Source organism: Lucilia sericata, unplaced genomic scaffold (assembly GCF_015586225.1).
Source record: "Lucilia sericata isolate MDLA Ls3-8-SP2 unplaced genomic scaffold, ASM1558622v1 Contig000251F_arrow, whole genome shotgun sequence".
Lineage (NCBI taxonomy): Eukaryota > Metazoa > Arthropoda > Insecta > Diptera > Calliphoridae > Lucilia > Lucilia sericata.
This window is the reverse complement of record NW_023994277.1, coordinates 10,138-32,771: the sequence shown is the minus strand read 5'-3', so window position 1 is coordinate 32,771 and position 22,634 is coordinate 10,138. Positions and strand designations below refer to the sequence as shown.

At 32.1% G+C, this 22,634-nt stretch overlaps 1 pseudogene; it reads left to right on the top strand.

The window, feature by feature from the left end:
- Positions 1-22,634, top strand: part of LOC119602756 — a 130,931-nt pseudogene extending 108,297 nt beyond the window's left edge.

The window sequence follows — 22,634 nt, the reverse complement described above, 5'->3', positions numbered from 1 at the left end:
ATTGTGTGTATATATTTGTATAATAGCAGGTTGTTGGTACTTGTTGGTTTGTTTCTTAAATATTTCCTACTTTCTGTATAAAGAAGATTTTGGTAATTTAGGTTTATGTTTCAATTGGTAACACAGCAACCTAAAGTCTTCGATTACGATTCTAGGTTAGCTCAGTTCAGTTCTAATTCAGTTCTAGTTCAGTTCTAGTTCAGTTCTAGTTCAGTTCTAGTTCTAGTTCAGTTCTAGTTCAGTTCTAGTTCAGTTCTAGTTCAGTTATACTTCAGTTCTAGTTCAGTTCTAGTTCAGTTCTAGTTCAGTTCTAGTTCAGTTCTAGTTCAGTTCTAGTTCAGTTCTAGTTCAGTTCTAGTTCAGTTCTAGTTCAGTTCTAGTTCAGTTCTAGTTCAGTTCTAGTTCAGTTCTAGTTCAGTTCTAGTTCAGTTCTAGTTCAGTTCTAGTTCAGTTCTAGTTCAGTTCTAGTTCAGTTCTAGTTCAGTTCTAGTTCAGTTCTAGTTCAGTTCTAGTTCAGTTCTAGTTCAGTCTAGTTCAGTTCTAGTTCAGTTCTAGTTCAGTTCTAGTTCAGTTCTAGTTCAGTTCTAGTTCAGTTCTAGTTCAGTTCTAGTTCAGTTCTAGTTCAGTTCTAGTTCAGTTCTAGTTCAGTTCTAGTTCAGTTCTAGTTCAGTTCTAGTTCAGTTCTAGTTCAGTTCTAGTTCAGTTCTAGTTCAGTTCTAGTTCGTTCTAGTTCAGTTCTAGTTCAGTTCTAGTTCAGTTCTAGTTCAGTTCTAGTTCAGTTCTAGTTCAGTTCTAGTTCAGTTCTAGTTCAGTTCTAGTTCAGTTCTAGTTCAGTTCTAGTTCAGTTCTAGTTCAGTTCTAGTTCAGCTTCTAGTCAGGTTCTAGTTCAGTTCTAGTTCAGTTCTAGTTCAGTTCTAGTTCATTTCTAGTTCAGTTTCTAGTTCAGTTCTAGTTTCAGTTCTAGTTCTAGTTCAGTTCTAGTTCAGTTCGAGTTCTTTCTAGTTCAGTTCTAGTTCAGTTCTAGTTCAGTTCTAGTTCAGTTCTAGTTCATTCTAGTTCAGTTCTAGTTCAGTTCTAGTTCAGTTCTAGTTCAGTTCTAGTTCAGTTCTAGTTTCATTTCTAGTTCAGTTCTAGTTCAGTTCTAGTTCAGTTCTAGTTCAGTTCTAGTTCAGTCAGTTCTAGTCAGTTCTAGTTCAGTTCTAGTTCAGTAGTTCAGTTCTAGTTCAGTTCAAGTTCAGTTCTAGTTCAGTTCTAGTTCAGTTCTAGTTCAGTTCTAGTTCAGTTCTAGTTCAGTTCTAGTTCAGTTCTAGTTCAGTTCTAGTTCAGTTCTAGTTCAGTTCTAGTTCAGTTCTAGTTCAGTTCTAGTTCAGTTCTAGTTCAGTTCTAGTTCAGTTCTAGTTCAGTTCTAGTTCAGTTCTAGTTCAGTTCTAGTTCAGTTCTAGTTCAGTTCTAGTTCAGTTCTAGTTCAGTTCTAGTTCAGTTCTAGTTCAGTTCTAGTTCAGTTCTAGTTCAGTTCTAGTTCAGTTCTAGTTCAGTCCTAGTTCAGTTCTAGTTCTGTTCCAGTTCTGTTCAAGTTCTGTTCTGCTCTAGTTCTGTTCTAGTAGTTGAATCTCAGTTCAGTGGTGGTTTCACCAAGTAGGCTGTCTACAAAATTCTATTTTCACTAACATTTTTAAAAGTTTGCTCTTAACTTACGTTCGTGTGTATATTTTAGTTCAAATGAAACGATCTTATAATGAAAATGTTTAACGGAAAATATACAAAACAAAATATAAACATTGTTATAAAATTTTCTTATTTAAGAACACACACACATATTAAAACACTCAATACTTATGCACACAAGGCCCGAAAAAAAACAGAAAAAATTATTAAGTGAATACCACCGCTACCCGAACTGAAATTATTTTATTTCATTATTATTTTTTTATGCTGATGAATGCGTGTGAGAAAAACGGGTAACAAATATTAGTATTTTCAATTTGTAGTTTTTTTTTTTTTTTAATATTTCGTAAATATGCATGAAAAACTTTTATTTCACAATAGGCTTCCAAAAATGTTTTGAATGAATGAATAAAGAAAAAACTAACGAACCCCAGGGAAAACAAAAAAAAATATTCCAACAAACTTTGTGCCGCCTGTGGAAGACGTAGAAAAGGAGAAAATAATTTTAAATTAAAAAAATAAAATCCTAATGGGTTTTGGCTGTTAAATATTTTAAACTAACTGGCAACAAACAAACAAAAATATAATAAATATTAATTTAATATAAATAACGTAATGTTTAGGGAATTCAATTTTCAATGTGATTGACTTGCTGGAAAAGAAGTAGAAGGAAACCTATTAAGGAGCAGGTGCTAGATATTGCAATTTAAATTGGTATACTTAAGAAAAGCGTAAAAAGTTTTTGGTTGATTCTAATATTTAAATAGGCAGTCTAGCAAAACGACATTGTTAAAATCTAAAAATATATAGATATGTAGAAATATATTTACGGTAATCGATTTTGTAGTTAAAAGAAATTTTATATTTTTACTTTTCTTGATACGGTAGCGTATGATTAATATTAATTATGATGTAATCTAAACTAGTTAGAAGAGTAATTGCAATATTAGTTCTGTTTTAGTTTTATTCTTGTTCTGTCCTAGTTCTGTCCTAGTTCTGTTCTAGTTCTGTTCTAGTTCGTTCTAGTTCTGTTCCTGCAGTTCTGTTCTAGTTTCTGTTCTTCTAGTTCTGTTCTAGTTCTGTTCTAGTTCTGTTCTAGTTCTGTTCATAGTTCTGTTCTAGTTCTGTTCTAGGTTTCTGTCTAGTTCTGTCTAGTTCTGTTCTAGTTCTGTTCTAGTTCTGTTCTAGTTTCTGTTCTAGTTCTGTCTAGTTCTGTTCTAGTTCTGTTCTAGTTCTGTTCTAGTTTCTGTTCAGTTCTGTTCTAGTTCTGTTCTAGTTTCAGTGTAGTTCTGTTCTAGTTCTGTTCTAGTTCATGTTCTAGTTCTGTTCTAGTTCGGTTCTAGTTCTGTTCTTAGTTCTGTCTAGTTCTGTCTAGTTCTGTTCTAGTTCTGTTCTAGTTCTGTTCTAGGTTCTGTTCTAGTTCTAGTTCTGTTCTAGTTCTGTTCTAGTTCTTTCTATTCTGTTCTAGTTCTGTTCTAGTTCTGTTCAGTTCTGTTCTGTTCTAGTTTCTAGTTCTGTTCAAGTTCTGTTCTAGTTCTGTTCTAGTTCTGTTCTAGTTCTGTTCTAGTTCTGTTCTAGTTCTGTTCTTTTTTTTTTCTGTTCTAGTTCTGTTCTAGTTCTGTTCTAGTTCTGTTCTAGTTCTGTTCTAGTTCTGTTCTAGTTCTGTTCTAGTTCTGTTCTAGTTCTGTTCTAGTTCTGTTCTAGTTCTGTTCTAGTTCTGTTCTAGTTCTGTTCTAGTTCTGTTCTAGTTCTGTTCTAGTTCTGTTCTAGTTCTGTTCTAGTTCTGTTCTTGTTCTAGTTCTGTTCTTGTTCTAGTTCTGCTCTAGTTCTGTTCTAGTTCTGTTCTAGTTCTGTTCTAGCTCTGTTCTAGTTCTGTTCTAGTTCTGTTCTAGTTCTGTTCTAGTTCTGTTCTAGTTCTGTTCTAGTTCTGTTCTAGTTCTGTTCTAGTTCTGTTCTAGTTCTGTTCTAGTTCTGTTCTAGTTCTGTTCTAGTTCTGTTCTAGTTCTGTTCTAGTTCTGTTCTAGTTCTGTTCTAGTTCTGTTCTAGTTCTGTTCTAGTTCTGTTCTAGTTCTGTTCTAGTTCTGTTCTAGTTCTGTTCTAGTTCTGTTCTAGTTCTGTTCTAGTTCTAGTTCTGTTCTAGTTCTGTTCTAGTTCTGTTCTAGTTCTATTCTAGTTCTGTTCTAGTTCTGTTCTAGTTCTGTTCTAGTTCTGTTCTAGTTCTGTTCTAGTTCTGTTCTAGTTCTGTTCTAGTTCTGTTCTAGTTTGTTCTGTTCTAGTTCTGTTCTAGTTCTGTTCTAGTTCTGTTCTAGTTCTATTCTAGTTTGTTCTAGTTCTGTTCTGTTCTAGTTCTGTTCTAGTTCTGTTCTAGTTCTGTTCTAGTTCTGTTCTAGTTCTGTTCTAGTTCTGTTCTAGTTCTGTTCTAGTTCTGTTCTAGTTCTGTTCTAGTTCTGTTCTAGTTCTGTTCTAGTTCTGTTCTAGTTCTGTTCTAGTTCTGTTCTAGTTCTGTTCTAGTTCTGTTCTAGTTCTGTTCTAGTTCTGTTCTAGTTCTGTTCTAGTTCTGTTCTAGTTCTGTTCTAGTTCTGTTCTAGTTCTGTTCTAGTTCTGTTCTAGTTCTGTTCTAGTTCTGTTCTAGTTCTGTTCTAGTTCTGTTCTAGTTCTGTTCTAGTTCTGTTCTAGTTCTGTTCTAGTTCTAGTTCTGTTCTAGTTCTGTTCTAGTTCTGTTCTGTTCTAGTTCTAGTTCTATTCTAGTTCTGTTCTAGTTCTGTTCTAGTCTGTTCTAGTGTTCTAGTTCTGTTCTAGTTCTGTTCTAGTTCTGTTCTAGTTCTGTTCTAGTTCTGTTCTAGTTCTGTTCTAGTTCTGTTCTAGTTCTGTTCTAGTTCTGTTCTAGTTCTGTTCTAGTTCTGTTCTAGTTCTGTTCTAGTTCTGTTCTAGTTCAGTTCTAGTTCTGTTCTAGTTCTGTTCTAGTTCTGTTCTAGTTCTGTTCTAGTTCTGTTCTAGTTCTGTTCTAGTTCTGTTCTAGTTCTGTTCTAGTTCTTTTATAGTTCTGTTCTCGTTCTTTCTAGTTTGTTATGTTCTATTCTAGTATGTTCTAGTTCGTTCTAGTTCTATTCTAGTTTCTTGTTCTAGTTATGTTCTAGTTCTGTTCTAGTTCTGTTCTAGTTCTGTTTATAGTCTGTTCAGTTCTTCTAGTTCTTTATAGTCTGTTCTAGTCTGTTCTAGTTCTCTTCTAGTTCGGTTCTAGTTCTGTTCTAGTTTCTATTTAGTTCTGTTTAGTTCTGTTCTAGTTCGGTTTCTTGTAGTTCAGTTCTGTTCTTATCCGATCTAGTTCTTTCTAACTCAGGTTAAGTCAGTTCTCTTTCAGTTTTAATTCAGTTAAAGTTTATTTTTCCATATAAAAAATTCTTTCAAAAATGTCTAAACCTTTTATAAAAAATTGCCAATTTAGGTGTCATATATATAATATATTTTATACACTTTATTTATTGTTAACAAATTTCCCTCATCATATTTAAGTAGTTTTTATATTAAAAATATATTTTACGCTTCAATTGTTTTATTTATTTTTGTTCATTGTTGTTCAACAATTTATAATAAAATACCTTTAGGACTATAGATAAAACTGACCAGAAAAACAAAAACAATTTTAAGGGAAATGGTGTTCAATTTATGCTAATTTCACACTCGACTTAATGACAAATTTGATTTTCACCATAACCCCCAAAGTATAGTAAAACTCCCTTTTACTGCAAGTAAGTTTGTGTGTGTTTTTTTTTACTGTATGCTTTGCTAGATTCATATGAAACGGCATAAAAAATTATAAAATACAAGTAGTATGTTGTTGCTGCTGCTGTTGGCTTGTCATATGAGTATAAATGATATGGGCAAAATGTGTAAAAAATACAAGTAAGGTTGTATAGCTGCACAGGAAACCACTTATATCCTTCAGTAATGATGACCCCAATTAATCAACCACAGACATGGAAAATTGTGTATGTGTATAAGTTTTCTGTTTGAGCTCGTTTTTTATATTATTTGTGAGAAGAAAAAAACTATAAGCAAGTATTTAAATTTGTTAAGTATAATGTAGAGCTAAAGCGCCTGTAAATGTTTCATTTTGTAAGGATTTTTTTGTTTAATTTAAAACAAATTGTATAGAGAGAGACATGTGTATAAAAGACAAACTAGCCATATAAACGAAGCCATTAATTGTGGGCTATTTTTTCGTCTTTTTCTCTGCAGTTGGATGGCTTTATGTTTTATTTAGTTAACTTGTACTAACTACGAGGTTAGTCTCGAAATAAGTGATTAACAATAATTTTTATAAAAAAAATAGAAAAAATAACTTAGAAACTAAGTCTTCAGCAAAATTGTTTGAAATGTTTGGTATTTTAATTATTTTGTTACTAGTTCTAAAAAATATATTTAATTTTCCATGCAAAAAACTGATTTTTTTTGGGCTTAGAAAATTTTTATTTTTAACATACTCAATTTCAACAGCCTACAGCTGCTTGGATATATTCAAAACAGATTTGAATTTATAATTTTCTTAAAACCTATTTCCTGCTCTAAACACTGATATACATTTTGTTTAAATCGGTCTAGTAGTTTTAGAGTTATTAACAATTAAAATGTAATTGCCAAGGTGGCGTATGATTGATATTAATTAGGGTGTTTATAGGGAAAATTTAATATAACTTTTTAACGAAACAAGCTAAAAGAATAATTCAAACGGCAATTAATAGTAAACATTTAGGGCTTTTAAACGTAAAATTATGAGTTGTATGTATAGCTTAAACCCTAGAAAATTTAACATTCAAAGTAAAAAAAAAATTTGGAAGAAAATAATTTTTCCTTAAAATTGGTTTTAAATATAACGGAAAATGCTTGTTATCATTGTTTAAATAATTTTCCTTTATTTTCATTAAATCAAACTCATTATTTTACTTTAAATATGAAAAATTGGTGGTTTTTTAATACTATTTAAAACTTTTAAGTTTAACGCCGCAAAGTAACCAATAGTTGTTGAAATGAACAAGAGCTATAGAAGCCAGGGGGTGAATTGGCAAAGAGTTAGTGTGTTATAAACGTACTTGTTATTAAATACCCTTTACCATGCCTGCCTACACTTTGAAACATGTTTAAAAACCCTGAAATATAACAAAAAAACTACACTTCTCTCTACACATACACTACACTCGCTCATATTCCCATAAACACCCACATATTTTTTTGTTAATATAAAACGGTCCGTTAGGTTTTTGTTTCTGTTATGTTTTTTTTTCTCTTTCACTATACATGATTTTTTTTTTGCCTGGCTTCCCTACTTGAGTCATAAACAGTTATACTTAAAATGTTAGTTGTTGGATTTGTAGTTTTTGCTCTTGCCGCCATTGTAGTAATATGTAAAACTATTACATGGCAGAGTTGGACAGGCAAAGAGAGTGTGAATTGTAGTGGTCATACTTGTATATACATATGTGTGAGTGTGTATATATGTGGGAGTACAAAACCATTCAAATTATGACTGTGTGTTTATGTATAAAAGTGTTGTTGCTGTTGTTGGCTGCGTTATTGTGTTGTGTATTTGAGTTTGAAAACCATTACAATGTAAAGCATAAAAAAACATGAAATTGGAAATTGTCCTCATTTATGCATGTCTATGACATGTATGTTTTACAACGGCAACAATAACATGAACTAACAGCAAAATTTTGCATATACAGTTATAAATATATATACAAGTCACCATTCACTGACACCCTGTACCAAAGAGGACTCTTTGGTTACACTGAGTATGTTAAGTAGTTTTGGAAACTATAACAACAACTACTACAACTACAAAAAAATATATATAGAAAAACTTAACTACAACTAAACTCATTAACTTTTCCAGCTTTAGAAAAAAATTAAAAAAAAAAATCAGTAATAGTTTTAAATAAGTAGGAAAAGAGTATTCCATAAACAAAAATTAACTGCTTAAACTCATCCTTTTAAAACTTCATTTTGTCAAAAACTTCAGTTAGAATTTTATATATTTTTTGTATATATAGTTCAGTGCTAGTCTAAACAGTTCTCTCGAATATGTATGTATTTTATCAAACAAAGAAACAATTGTTTTGTAACGTCTTCTAAATTCATAGCAATTTTATATACTTAGAAAATTATTCTAAAGGTTAAAGATAAAGTTTTCTAATAATCTTAATTGCTAAATATCAAATGGCTGTAAAATTTCTCCGTTTGCTTTTAAAACACAAGAGTTATTAACCAATAACGAAAATATCAGCTTAATTAATATCAATCATACGCCACCTACATCTTAGTGGTTTCTCATTGATAACTCACTAAGTAGAAGTTTGAATGAAATGATTTATATCTGAACGTGATAGCTGTTAACCGAAGCTTTAAAAATATATATAAATAATTTTTGCAGTTCTGTTGTAGTTTAGTTCTGTTCTAGTATAGTTCTAGTTCAGTTCTAGTATAGTTCTAGTTTAGTTTTAGTTCAGTTCTATTAAGTTCTAGTTTAGTTCTAGTTCAGTTCCAGATCAGTTCTAGTTCAGTTCTAGTTCAGTTCTAGTTCAGTTCTAGTTCAGTTCTAGTTCAGTTCTAGTTCAGTTCTAGTTCAGTTCTAGTTCAGTTCTAGTTCAGTTCTAGTTCAGTTCTAGTTCAGTTCTAGTTCAGTTCTAGTCAGTTCTAGTTCAGTTCTAGTTCAGTTCTAGTTCAGTTCTAGTTCAGTTCTAGTTCAGTTCTAGTCCAGTTCTAGTTCAGTTCTAGTTCAGTTCTAGTTCAGTTCTAGTTCAGTTCTAGTTCAGTTCTAGTTCAGTTCTAGTTCAGTTCTAGTTCCGTTCTAGTTCAGTCCTAGTTCAGTTCTAGTTCAGTTCTAGTTCAGTTCTAGTTTAGTTCTAGTTCAGTTCTAGTTCAGTTCTAGTTCAGTTCTAGTTCAGTTCTAGTTCAGTTCTAGTTCAGTTCTAGTTCTAGTTCAGTTCTAGTCAGTTCTAGTTCAGTTCTAGTTCAGTTCTAGATCAGTTCTAGTTCAGTTCTAGTTCAGTTCTAGTTCAGTTCTAGTTCAGTTCTAGTTCAGTTCTAGTTCAGTTCTAGTTCAGTTCTAGTTCAGTTCTAGTTCAGTTCTAGTTCAGTTCTAGTTCAGTTCTAGTTCAGTTCTAGTTCAGTTCTAGTTCAGTTCTAGTTCAGTTCTAGTTCAGTTCTAGTTCAGTTCTAGTTCAGTTCTAGTTCAGTTCTAGTTCAGTTCTAGTTCAGTTCTAGTTCAGTTCTAGTTCAGTTCTAGTTCAGTTCTAGTTCAGTTCTAGTTCAGTTCTAGTTCAGTTCTAGTTCAGTTCTAGTTCAGTTCTAGTTCAGTTCTAGTTCAGTTCTAGTTCAGTTCTAGTTCAGTTCTAGTTCAGTTCTAGTTCAGTTCTAGTTCAGTTCTAGTTCAGTTCTAGTTCAGTTCTAGTTCAGTTCTAGTTCAGTTCTAGTTCTAGTTCAGTTCTAGTTCTAGTTCAGTTCTAGTTCAGTTCTAGTTCAGTTCTAGTTCAGTTCTAGTTCTCTAGTTTCTAGTTCAGTTCTAGTTCAGTTCTAGTTCAGTTCTAGTTCAATTCTTGTTCAGTTCTAGTTCAGTTCTAGTTTCAGTTCTAGTTCAGTTCTAGTTCAGTTCTAGTTCAGTTCTAGTTCAGTTCTAGTTCTGTTCTAGTTCAGTTCTAGTTCAGTTCTAGTTCAGTTCTAGTTCAGTTCTAGTTCAGTTCTAGTTCAGTTCTAGTTCAGTTCTAGTTCAGTTCTAGTTCAGTTCTAGTTCAGTTCTAGTTCAGTTCTAGTTCAGTTCTAGTTCAGTTCTAGTTCAGTTCTAGTTCAGTTCTAGTTCAGTTCTAGTTTAGTTCTAGTTCAGTTCTAGCTCAGTTCTCGCTCAGTTCTAGTTCTGTTCGAGTTCTGTTCTAGTTCTGTTCTAGTTATGTTCCAGTTCTGTTCTAGTTATGTTCTAGTTCTGTTCTAGTTCTTTACTAGTTCTGTTCTAGTTCTGTTCTAGTTCTTTACTAGTTCTGTTCTGCTCTATTTCTGTTCTAGTTCTGTTCTAGTTCTGTTCTAGTTATGTTCTAGTTCTGTTCTAGTTCTGTTCTAGTTCTGTTCTAGTTCTGTTCTAGTTCTGTTCTAGTTCTGTTCTAGTTCGGTTCTAGTTCTGTTCTAGTTCTGTTCTAGTTCTGTTCTAGTTCTGTTTTAGTTCTGTTCTAGTTCTGTTCTAGTTCTGTTCCAGTTCTGTTCTAGTTCTGTTCTAGTCCTAGTTGTCTTCTAGTTCTGTTCTAATTCTGTTTTTGTTTTGTTCTAGTTCTAGTTCTTACTTACATTTTCCAAAATAACTCTTTCGTCTAACCTCGTTATTTGCCAAGAAAAAAAGAGGGGAGCTAAATTTAGTTCATATATTTCCTTTCATTTTGCTGGAATATGTTTGCGTAACCTCTTTTCCTGCAGCTGCTGTACATGTTTCTATTTGCCAATCTATATATATAAAAAGTAAAGGAAGTTGTACCTACTTAATAGTGACAAGAAGATAGTAAATCTGTTCCTGTAACATAATTTCACATAGAAATTGTTTAGATAGGATAAAACAGGAAAAAAAGACAAATAACAAACATATTAAAGTGATAGATTAAAAATAAATTTTAAACGAATTTAGATTTCCAACAATTTGTTTTATATAAATATGTTTTCTTTTAACATACTGTAACTTATTTGAAACGAAACTTTAATAGTTACAAATATGATTCCCTAAAAGTTTATTTTCTGTGCTAAAAGTTTTGTATTTGAAGGTTTTACATTATACTTGTAGTTTAGAACATATTTATGATTATACTTTTTGAACACGGTGGCGTATGATTGATATTAATTAGGTAGTAGTTTAAGAAATTTCTTTATAACTTTTTTACGATAAAAGCTAACAGACTTATTTAAGCAGTGATAGAAAGCCAACATTTAAGGCTATAAATCCTTATACAAATTTAATAAAAAACTAATTTTATGTGTTTGCTATAGAAGTCCAAAACTCAAATAAATTTTATAGCAAAAATAATTTTTTGCTAAAATTTTTGTTAAATTTTTAAATTCTTAAATATATTTAAGCAATAAACTTAATTTGATGTTATTTAAATTATTTCTACATTATTTTCTACTAATCTTTATTGAAACCAAATTACATTATTTTAATTTAGAAGCTCTTAAAACTTCTTATTGGCCTTTTAAACTTTTATGCATTTTGATAAACATTAACAAAAACTTAAAATTATTTGTAAATACTAGCAATTAATAAAACTACATAATGATATACTAAAGTTTAAAGCAAATGACTTAAAATAAATCCCCAAAGTATAAAACCTAAAATAATGTTTGAGTAAATGTTGGTTTTTGTTTGAAATCAAAAATTTCTCTAACACACATGTGTATGTATAAATAATCAAATCATTTACGTATATTTCCCTAATAAATAACATAATGAAATTGTCTGGCAAAATAACATTGATCAAGTAAGAGAGTAGTAGAGAGTAGTAGAGTGTAGTGTAGTATAAAATGCTAGCAGCCGCAACCCAAAAAACCACAACAAATGGAGTAGTCTTCTAGGAGTACTAGAAAACCATAAACATAAAATACAAAACTTAATTAACAAGAATGTATAGTTGTATAAAGATTTTGCAGCAAAAGAAAAATTATTAAGTTTAAGTAATTTAATTGTCATAATATGATGAACTAAAAAGCTATAAGTAAGGTTATTAATGTTATTAGTTTATTAAAGAAACAAAAAAAAAACAAACTAGCTTATCCTTAGGTCCTTAACAAACCCTAAACAAATAAATATTTAGAAAAATAACAAACAAAAGTTTTTAAATTAATAAGGCATATAAAGTCTTATAGTATTTGTTTTAAGCCTTAAGGTTTTCAGAAAAAAAATTAAGGATAAAGTTTAAAACATAAAACAAATAACACAAGCCATTAGCTTGGGATAAAGTAAGCAATTTATTTGTTTATAGGTTTTCAAAACAAGAAAACCTATAAATATTTAATTGTTTTTAAAATACTTAAGGCTAATAAATTTAAAAATAATTAATTTTGTTAGATATGGATGCAATAACATATAAAAAATAAGAACATTTTGAAAAGAAAATTATTTTTTTTTTAAATTTTTAATTTTAAGTTAAAAATTTAAAAGTGTATAGTTCGTTTGCTGTTAGTGTCTTTAACTTTGTTTTTATATACCCCAAAAGCTTAGCTTGTGTGCTTTAAAATGTCCTTACATTACTTTGAAATTGCAGCAGTAGTTTAGAAGTTATTGTTAAAAAACCATTTTTGTACCAGGGTACGTATGATTGATATTAATTAGGTAGTACTTTTATAAAATTTTCAATAACTTGGCAACTATATGAGCTAGATTAATAATTTAAATTGCATTTTAAAGTAAACACTTAAGGCTATAATATAATGTGAATAAGTTAGCCCAAAATATTTTGTTGATTCTAAAATTTGTTGCCAAAAAAAATATATTTTTTCAAACAATTTTTTTCACTTTTTCCTTAATAAAACTTGAGGAATTAAGCCTTAAAACAAAAAAATTTTGGAATTTGTAGAAATATTCATGATTTAACTAGTTTTTGCTTTAAATATAATTTAAAAATTTTAACAATTTTTCTCTTATATTTCATTGAAACCTCTATCTCTATTTCGAACTCTAAACTACTGCAGTTTTACTATAACCAAAAATGTATATTTATGTCTGCTTATAAATATGTATGTATATTGGGGTAAAAATATTCCATTTATTTAGTTTTTTTTAACTCTTTTGTTTTCTTTAAAATACCTAAAACACAATGTTGTGTAAACGAGTGTAGAAAATTTGTATATGTTTGGCAATAGGAAAAAAAAAACACACATACAATATAAATAACATGGAATTAACAAAAACAACAACAATATGTATGTATATAAACCTTTGATAGACAAATTCAATTTTAAGACTTCAATTCTATTGAAATCGATTTGTTATGCTCCATTTCCTGTTTCCGTTTTTTTGTTTTATACGAAATTTGGCTCATGGTCTATAAGTATGATAGAGAGGGAAAGATAAATATGGGAAAGAAAGAGGAAAAGAGTTAAAAACTAGAAACATGTGAGTTTGAAAATGTATATGTTGTTGTTGCTGCTATTGCATGTGTAGTTTATAATGTTCTAGAGCTGTTTGGTGTTCATTTTATTTTTAAACCTCAATGGTTTCAATAGACATACATACACACACACAAACACACTCTAACATTAATGCATACATATATGAACACATATACTTACACATTAAAGTATTAACTCTTATTCATATACACTCTCGATACACAAAAACTACACTGGAAGAAAACCAACTGTGTGAAAATCATTTCAGTTTTAGTTGAGTCCTAAATGTCAAATTCTGGAGAAATATTTTACGTTCCATTAAATTTTCCTAAAAGCTTAGGTTGTGCACTACAACTTTGCCATACATTTCATTTAAATCCCTTTAGTAGTCTAAAAGTTATTTAAATAAAACTATTACCGTACTAGGGTACGTATGATTAATATTAATTAAGGATTAATTTTAGAAATTTATTTATAACTTTGAAACTCTTCGAGATTAAATAAAAATTTAAATTGTAAATGAAAATAAACACTTAAGGCTACAATAAGCAGGTGTTAATTATCATAATATAAAGCTGCCCTGATCACTAGCTTAACCAATAACCCAAATTTTCTTACAGTATACTGTCATTCTTTTAGATTTATAGTATTTTTGGTATTAAAACAAACTGTGTGTAACATATTTATTTATCTAACAACATTTTTTTTCTTCTCTCTCCAAAATTGCAGGCATATCCCAACAGAGATATTACCAATATAGTAGAATCATCACACTATCAGAAAATAGGTGGCTGGTGTCGTCAGGGTGCATTGAATGCTAATAAATGTAAGGGTGCCCATCGTTGGATTAAACCATTCCGTTGCTTGGGTAAGTTCTAACTATATTATTTACAAACAACTAATTCTGTTTTAAAGTCTCAATAGGAAGAGCAACAACAACAGCTTTAGCTTTCCGTCGTCGTTGTAGTTTGTTATACTTAGTTTGCAACTGACCGTTTTATGTTTTTTTTTTGTTGTAGAAGGACCATTCCAATCGGATGCTTTATTAGTACCCGAAGGTTGTCTATTCGATCATATACACAATGCTTCACGTTGCTGGCCATTCGTTAGGTGGAATCAGACTGGTGCTGCTGCTTGTCAAGAGCGTGGCATGCAAATGCGTAGTTTTGCCATGTTGTTGCCATGTGGCATTTCCTTGTTTTCGGGTGTTGAATTTGTATGCTGTCCAAAACATTTTAAAAGTGAGTATGAATCTAAAGTATTTAAACCCTCCACCTAACTACCTACACACGCACACACATTCCTTCACTTATCTCCTGCTCTAAACACACTCACTAACATATACTTTTCCTTTAACTAAAACACACAAAAAGGAAATAGTAGAATAAGAAAAAAATATTGTTTGTTTTACAAATGACTTAAATATGCGCTAGATATGTGTTGGAATAAATCGAAGTATCTAGTTTAGCGGAAGGAGATTAAAATCACAAACACAGACAGCTAGCACAAAACACACTCGCTCACATTCATTCTCACATAGCATTCCTTGTCAAAGAGGACGAGAGCCAACAAACTAATAATAAATATAACCCAATTTCGAAAAGTAAATGTTTGATAAACGTGACCAATTGGCCTGTAAATTTCTTTAGCTTAAAGATTCTCTAAGAATACAGATAAATAAAGGGAGCAGTATAGCAAAATGAAAAGCTAAAGGATTGAAAAATCTCTGGGATTAAATCTTCAACAATTAAAAAGAGATTTATACAACTTTGAGAAGATATCTTAAATATTATAAGGGAAAGGATGAGTTAAACCTAAAACCAACCCAGAAATCCGCTCGCTTTTATGTAATTGGTCCTCCGAACCGACAATCTAAAATTGTAATTTGATATTGTTGATCAAGCCAAATCAAAAATATGTATCTCGTCCATTAGGACCTTGTCCAAGATCTGCTTCGAAATCAATTAAAACATTTTCTACAAGATTTCTTCCGATAGATAGATAGATAGATAGATAGATAGATAGATAGATAGATAGATAGATAGATAGATAGATAGATAGATAGATAGATAGATAGATAGATAGATAGATAGATAGATAGATAGATAGATAGATAGATAGATAGATAGATAGATAGATAGATAGATAGATAGATAGATAGATAGATAGATAGATAGATAGATAGATAGATAGATAGATAGATAGATAGATAGATAGATAGATAGATAGATAGATAGATAGATAGATAGATAGATAGATAGATAGATAGATAGATAGATAGATAGATAGATAGATAGATAGATAGATAGATAGATAGATAGATAGATAGATAGATAGATAGATAGATAGATAGATAGATAGATAGATAGATAGATAGATAGATAGATAGATAGATAGATAGATAGATAGATAGACAAATAGATAGATTGCCCAAATCAATTGGTCCATCAAACCAAACTATCCTTGTTATGTTCCAACTACTTGTCGAATATTGCACCAAAGATTGATCGCAGGGATCGCGTTAACAAATACCAGATCTTTGATCAAATACTACTGATGCCAAGGTCCATTTGATATTCCTGGACTGTCAATTGCGTGTTAGTGTGTATTTCTGTGATTAATATGTAGTTGATCAGATCTCCTGATTACGAAAATATTGGTCCTTCAAGCCGACAATATGATATCCAAAACCATTATTGTAAAGTTCCCGTGATTCGCAGAAAGTTAAGGTTCAAGATTCTTGCTGTGGTGTCTTCGATTTTTATTTAGTTCCTTTAATCAATTGGTCCTTTGATCCAAACAATCCCTGTCTTTATTCAGTGCACTCCTATGATCTTTTTGTAACAAATATTGCTGGATTGGGTGGCAGGTAATCAGCTACTAATGAAACCTTTAGTTTATAATACAATTGGTCTTTCTGTTCTCTGTTGAATAGCCATAGATGTTGTCCGCTAATGAGATATTGATATTGATCCAGATACAAAACTACTGTTGACAAGTCGCAGAAACTGATTGGTCCTTCGAACCAACGAAATCTAATCTTTAGATTTAAAAAAGGTTGATAGCTTCAATGCTGAATCAGTTAATATTTCCGAATTAAATAATAATCTCCCCAATTCTTCCTGGAGAGTTGAAGTTGATTGTATGGATCTTGTTTGTGATTGAGTTTGAGTCACTAATAATGTTGGAATCTTTCTTTCCCTATATATCTTGTTGTTCCATGTAATAAACCATTGTTTTAGACGTTCCACTCTTTCCTATCAAAGTTCTGTTGCTTTAAAGTCGAAATAATGTTCCAATTTCCTCAGTATCGCAAAAACTTTCTTCTAGAAGTTATTCTAAAGGTTTCTCTTAACAAACTTGTTATATCAAAGATTTTTGAAAGAAATTTCTTTCAGCATCCTGCGGCCGATTTTGCAAAGAATTAAATCGAAAGTGATTTTATTAAAAAATAAGTTTCGTAGATGACAAAATAAGCATGCAATGTCCCTGAAATTTATTCAGATTGCTTTAGATTACCTCAATTTCACAAAAACCTTCCTTTACATTAACAATTTTCCTGTTATTTAGCAAATTTCTTAAAACTGAAGGGAATTTTCTTTTGTTTCTCTTTCTTTAGCCGATGAAATACGCGTTAAGAAAACCGATTTACCCGTTTTGCCCCCAGCTGAAATCACTAATCCCATCAATGATGATTTAGATGATATCAGCAGCGAGGACAATGATTCCAACTACTCTAAAGACAACGGTGATGATATGGAAGATAACGATGATGATGAAGACGATTTATTGGCCGACGATGAAGAAGATGAAATGGCTGCCGATGAAGCGGCTGCCACAGGAGATGATGCTAATGCTGAATATGATTCTGTGGAGGATAATTATGAAGAAGATACAGCAGATAATTATGATCAACAGGGTAGCTCTAGTGGTGCTAAACCTACGCTGACAAAGAAGGAAGAACAAAAAACTTTGGGTGGAGAAGTTAACAGCAAATCAAATGGTGATTTGCCAATGCCACCCACAACCGGACAACCCACACCCGATCCTTACTTTACACACTTCGATCCCCATTATGAACACCAGAGCTACAAAGTAAGTCAAAAAGTAAGTGTTTTCCCATGCCCAGGCATTTTTTTTAATTATCAAAACCCAAATAAATTCTAAAACAAGGAAGCCCAACAGCGCCTCGAGGAATCGCATCGTGAAAAGGTAACACGAGTCATGAAGGACTGGTCTGATTTGGAGGAAAAATATCAAGATATGCGTTTGGCTGATCCCAAGGCTGCCCAAAGTTTCAAACAGAGAATGACAGCACGTTTCCAGGTAAGTTTCAAGCAATTTTTAATTAAATATATTTTAAGGCAATAGCAGCCTAACTAGTACAAACTCTTAACTGTCTAAACTAAATATATTTTTAAGTTACAAGTCATGTTTAAGTTGCTCATATACATTTCATTTTCATTACTATAACATTAACAAAAAGTTGACGATTTTAGTTTGGAAAATTTTTTGTTTCTTTATCATTTGAAGTTTTCTTTTCTTATCATTACATTATTAGTATGTTTATGTCTTTGTATATAACTATTTAGTGTATCTGTATCAAGTAAACGTATTTGTTTATGTATTCTGTGTTATTTTTTTCTTTAGTTGTAGTTGTGCATAATAATGGGAGCGAAAGAATCATCAGATATGAAGCTTTTATATATATTGTATAAATATAAATCTTTATAATAAATATATTAAATTTTCTGTAGTATGGTGCTAATGATAATGATGATGATGATAATGATTATCAAAATAAATTTAATTTGAAATTTAGCTAAAATATTTGATTACTCCCTAAATAAACATGATAATGATTTGCTGTAATAATACATAATTTTAAATACATAAATTGGTTATTAATCTGATTATTTTTCAAAGCTTTGTTGCTTTTACTACTACTACTACTACTAAATACTACATTTATTTACAACAATAATAATACTACCACTACTACTACTACTAAAATTATGTTTTTTTTTTCTGTTGTACTTTACCACTACAATTACCATAAAATAATAAATATAATAAGCAAATTATAAAATTTAGTTAGTTGGAAAATTATCTGTAATCTAATTATCTAAAGCAAAAAGAAGCAGAAAAAATTTATATACATTTAAAGCAGAAAATGCGTTACTATTCACATTCCTACCCCCTGGTTTTTCTAAATAACCTATTCCCATGGAGACTTAATGAGGCTTGTGGAGTATGTTTATGAACTGTATTTGGTTGTTAGTGGCTAAGAGAAAAGGTTTTTTTTTTTTGTATTGTAAAGGCAGATGTTATTAGAACATAAAGGAAACTATTAGAAACTTAAAACAGTTCTTTCATATTAAAGAATTTAAAGATTAAATCATATATACATAGGATTCCTTTAAAAAACTCTTAAAATTCTTAAAATTTTCCAAAAGTTGTCCACTAGATTTAATCTTATGCAAGTTATTTGGGGTTATAAAACTTCCTTAATAAGAGAACTTAAAATTTCCAAAGCCTTTAGATCATATCCATGCTAAAGCTCTTTAATTTTCAACAAATCTTCTAGAATTAGATCAATTCAATCCGCGATCATTTGTTTTGACATTTAAACTTCCAAATCAAAGCAAAATTACAAAACGTTCCCAACGACAATTGGATCTTCGCTCCGGAACGTCCCGAGTCATATTCGGCCAAAGATTGTCAATCCAGCGACAGTTGTATCAATTGAAATTTTTCCCCCGGCCACAGTCGAACTGTTACAACAACAACAAAATACCTTGAAGAATTCTTCAAATCTTTTCCAATTCAAACTTGTCAATGGTGTTCCAGATCTTAAACTTTCAAAGTTGAAACTACTGAAATAAATTTTGGGTTACAGTCCAGTTCAAGTTTAAATTTGTTGCCTCAACAACTCAGACTTTCAAAATTAAGAAAAATACAATTGTGACCCAGATCTAAAACATCCAGAGTTAAAACCCTGCAATGCTTTGTATATATATCTGTGCAGATTTAGTTGATGTTTGTTGCTCCAACAACACAGACTTCCAAAATTAAGAAAAATTTAACGATTTCTGTACAAATGGATCTTAGACTGGATCTTATTTTTTAAGAAAATTGGTTGAGTTCTGATCTAATGCTGTTCCTCAACTTTTAAGCTGAAGTGAACAGCTTCAAGATCGTCCAAAGATTTCAAAATATTGTCAACAGGGTTTAAAACTCCTCCAGCTTTAATATAAAATATCTTTTGATTGTCTCATCTGAACCATTGAATCGACACAGTGGAGTTTCGGGATGGGAAAACCTGTATAATTGAGAAAACTTTAGGGTCGCTGAGTTTCAAGATCTTCTATCAAAGATCTATTCACTGTCAGAAACTTAAACTTCAGTTACTCTGTTTTCTGGCCAATCGTGGATCAAACTTAATGAGCATCCTTAAGAGGATCCCTAACTAGTAAGAACTAACCGCAAATTCGATGACCAAGTCATTGTCCAATATTTTCATGATTTAGAGAAGGGAATGTGCCTCTGATGGCTTCATCTCCATCATGGTCGTGCAAACTAATGCGTTGTCTCCGATGAACCTTCAGAAGTTGTAATCAAAGCATGGGAGTTCTTGTCATTACGAAGACATCTGTTACTAATAAAGGTAATGAATTCCTTTTCCTTCATCTCATTACGCTCAAGAGGTAGGCTCTGAGAAGCTGCTAACATTTGTGTTGCAGCATTCTGGGAAGCAATACCTTTATTCCCTTCTCCACGATAAACTACTTACTCAAAAGACAAGCAGTCCATCCTCTTTTGCGGATTGGTAGCTTATAGAGATCGATTACACATTGTTGGCTCTTGAGAACCTGCTAACATTTATCTTGCTCCGTTCTGGAAAACTATACCTTTATTATCATCAATGTTTACTATTATTCTCCTTCTCTATTCCACGATAAACGACTTACTCAAAACACCAGAAACAGTCCATTCTCTTTTGCGGTTGACAGATTGGTAGCTTCGATAAAGCTAGTGGGAGATTCGGAAGACCACATCTCTTCCGAATCTCCCACTGTTTTAAACTACAACATTGTTTAAGCTGATGTTTCGGTTTTAACGGAATTTATTCCAAAACTGAACTGATGGAACTATTGGGCTATTGAGAAGTCGAATCATTTGAATTGAATGGTGTAAAGCCTCCAGGAAAAGGAAATGAATTCCGCTTTCAAGCAGCGAATGATTTGAACCTGGTATATCGGTTCCAGGAAGATGAAATGAATTTCGCTTTTATGCAGTTAATCACTTATACTGCTGCTCGAATAAATGATCAAACGGTTATTCATGACGACTGATTTCGCAAATGTACACGATCTAGTTTCTCTTCCTATTACCTTCACTACATCTTTCCCAATTTCCCAAAGATTAGAGTGCAACTTTAGGCCAACAATTTTGGAACTACTTTATGCATCTTTCAAAGTTCGATATTCTCCTAAGCAATACGATCATTTAGTCCAAAGATTGAATCGATTCAACAGCAAAAATGAGCACACAGTTGTCCTGAGTCAAATTCAATATTGCACTGTTATAAAGGCTTCATTTTAAAGACTTTCAGAAATTTGAATTCCCAAATCTTGTAGGAGCTCTACAAACTATTAAACAGGAATTATTATTCATTCACTTTGTCACTGTGCGTATTCTTTTTAAATATATTCAAATTTATTCACTTACTCCCCCAAACATAAGATTTTTGTCAATCCACTCACTCATTGTCATTTCACTACCTCCCCCCCCCCCCTCGTTTTCCTCATTTTGGTTTAAAAATTCACACCATTAACTCATGTTAATCGTAAACTGCATGTTGATGGTAGTCTAAAGGAATTCCTTAGATAAAAAAGGAATTCCTTTTTTGAAAACATATTGAATACTTTTATTTAAAGGTTGATTTCTTTAGTAGAATTTGCACTCAGTAGTTTAACATTTTAAACAGATCCCACCCAACCTTCTCAAACTCGAACAACATTTGTATTTTTGTATAACTAACCCATTAGTAGTTAGAACCAATACACAGTTTCTTAAACATATTCCCAGCAAAACTTCTTTGTTTCTATCGCAAAAAAATCACCCAAAATCAACAAAACAAAAATCATGACACCAAAAAAAGAAATATTTAAGAAAATTTTCAAATTTTTAGCCAAAATTTACAAAACCAAAAAAAAAAGCCAACTTCTTTCTGATAATCTTTCTCTCTTAAATGTACAATACATCTTTATATGGGAATGTAATTTTAGACTTCTGTTCAGGCACTCGAAGAGGAAGGTAATGCGGAAAAACACCAATTGGCAGCCATGCATCAGCAACGTGTTTTGGCACACATAAATCAACGTAAACGTGAGGCGATGACATGCTACACACAGGCCCTAACAGAGCAACCACCAAATGTAAGTAGTTTTAAAATGTACGAACAGACAGACCGACAGACAGACAGACTGACTGACTGTGTGACTGACAGTCCCAGCAACTCTCGCCCCAACTCACACATAATCATCTCGTTCGTGTAAGAAATATATTTTCAAGAATTTCATGTTGTGTGTGTGTGTTCAACATTCCTTTCCTTCTCCTACATTACGTTTCCTCTTTCTTCTCTTAAAAACAAAATGTGTTACTGAGTTGCGGTATTATATGTTTTGTACAATTTTACTTTTTAAAGGCTCATCATGTGGAGAAATGTTTGCAGAAATTATTGCGTGCTTTACACAAGGATCGTGCTCATGCTTTGGCTCATTATCGTCATCTCTTGAATTCCGGTGGTGCTGGCGGTTTGGAGGCTGCCGCCTCAGAACGTCCTCGCACTTTGGAACGTTTGATTGATATCGATCGTGCTGTTAATCAGTCCATGACCATGCTTAAACGTTATCCTGAATTGTCCAATAAGATTTCTCAGCTCATGAATGATTACATTTTGGCTTTGCGCAGTAAAGATGACATTCCCGGCTCTTCTTTGGGCATGAGTGAAGAAGCTGAGGCTGCCATTTTAGATAAATATCGTGTGGAAATTGAACGCAAGGTTGCCGAAAAGGAACGTTTACGTTTGGCCGAGAAACAACGCAAGGAGCAAAGAGCTGCTGAACGTGAGAAATTGCGTGAGGAAAAATTGCGTTTGGAGGCCAAGAAAGTGGACGATATGGTTAAAGCCGAACAAGATTCAGGAGCCTTTACCAGTGAAGAATCCAAAACCAGCAAAGATGAGTCTATCGTAGATCCCACAAAATTGCTCACAGTGACAAAGATCTGGCAGCTGAGGAATATTTGGAGGCTACCTTAAGGTAAGTAATCCAAATTTTAAACAAGTTTATCATATTAATTTCTATTTCTCTTTTCACAGCACCAAAACCCAAACCATCCTGCCCACCGTGGATGATGAGGCTGTCCAGCGTGCTGTGGAGGATGTAGCCGCCGCCGTCGCCCATCAAGAGGCCGAACCTGCTGTCCAACACTTCATGTCCCATGATTTGGGTCATCGCGAATCGGTATTTCGCTTACGCTCTCTATACCCGTATTTACCTAAAACATATCCTTTCTTTTTGCAGAGCTTCTCTCTACGCAGAGAATTCTCTCATTCACCGGCGCATGCGAATAAGGAGGGTCGCAATGTCTATTTCACTTTATCCTTTGCCGGCATCGCCTTAATGGCAGCCATATTTGTGGGCATTGCTGTGGCCAAGTGGAGAACAGCTCGTTCGCCACATGCGCAAGGTTTTATTGAAGTTGATCAGGTGAGTGAAATAAAAGCGAATTTAAAATGTTTTTTTATACACAAGACCATAAACTAG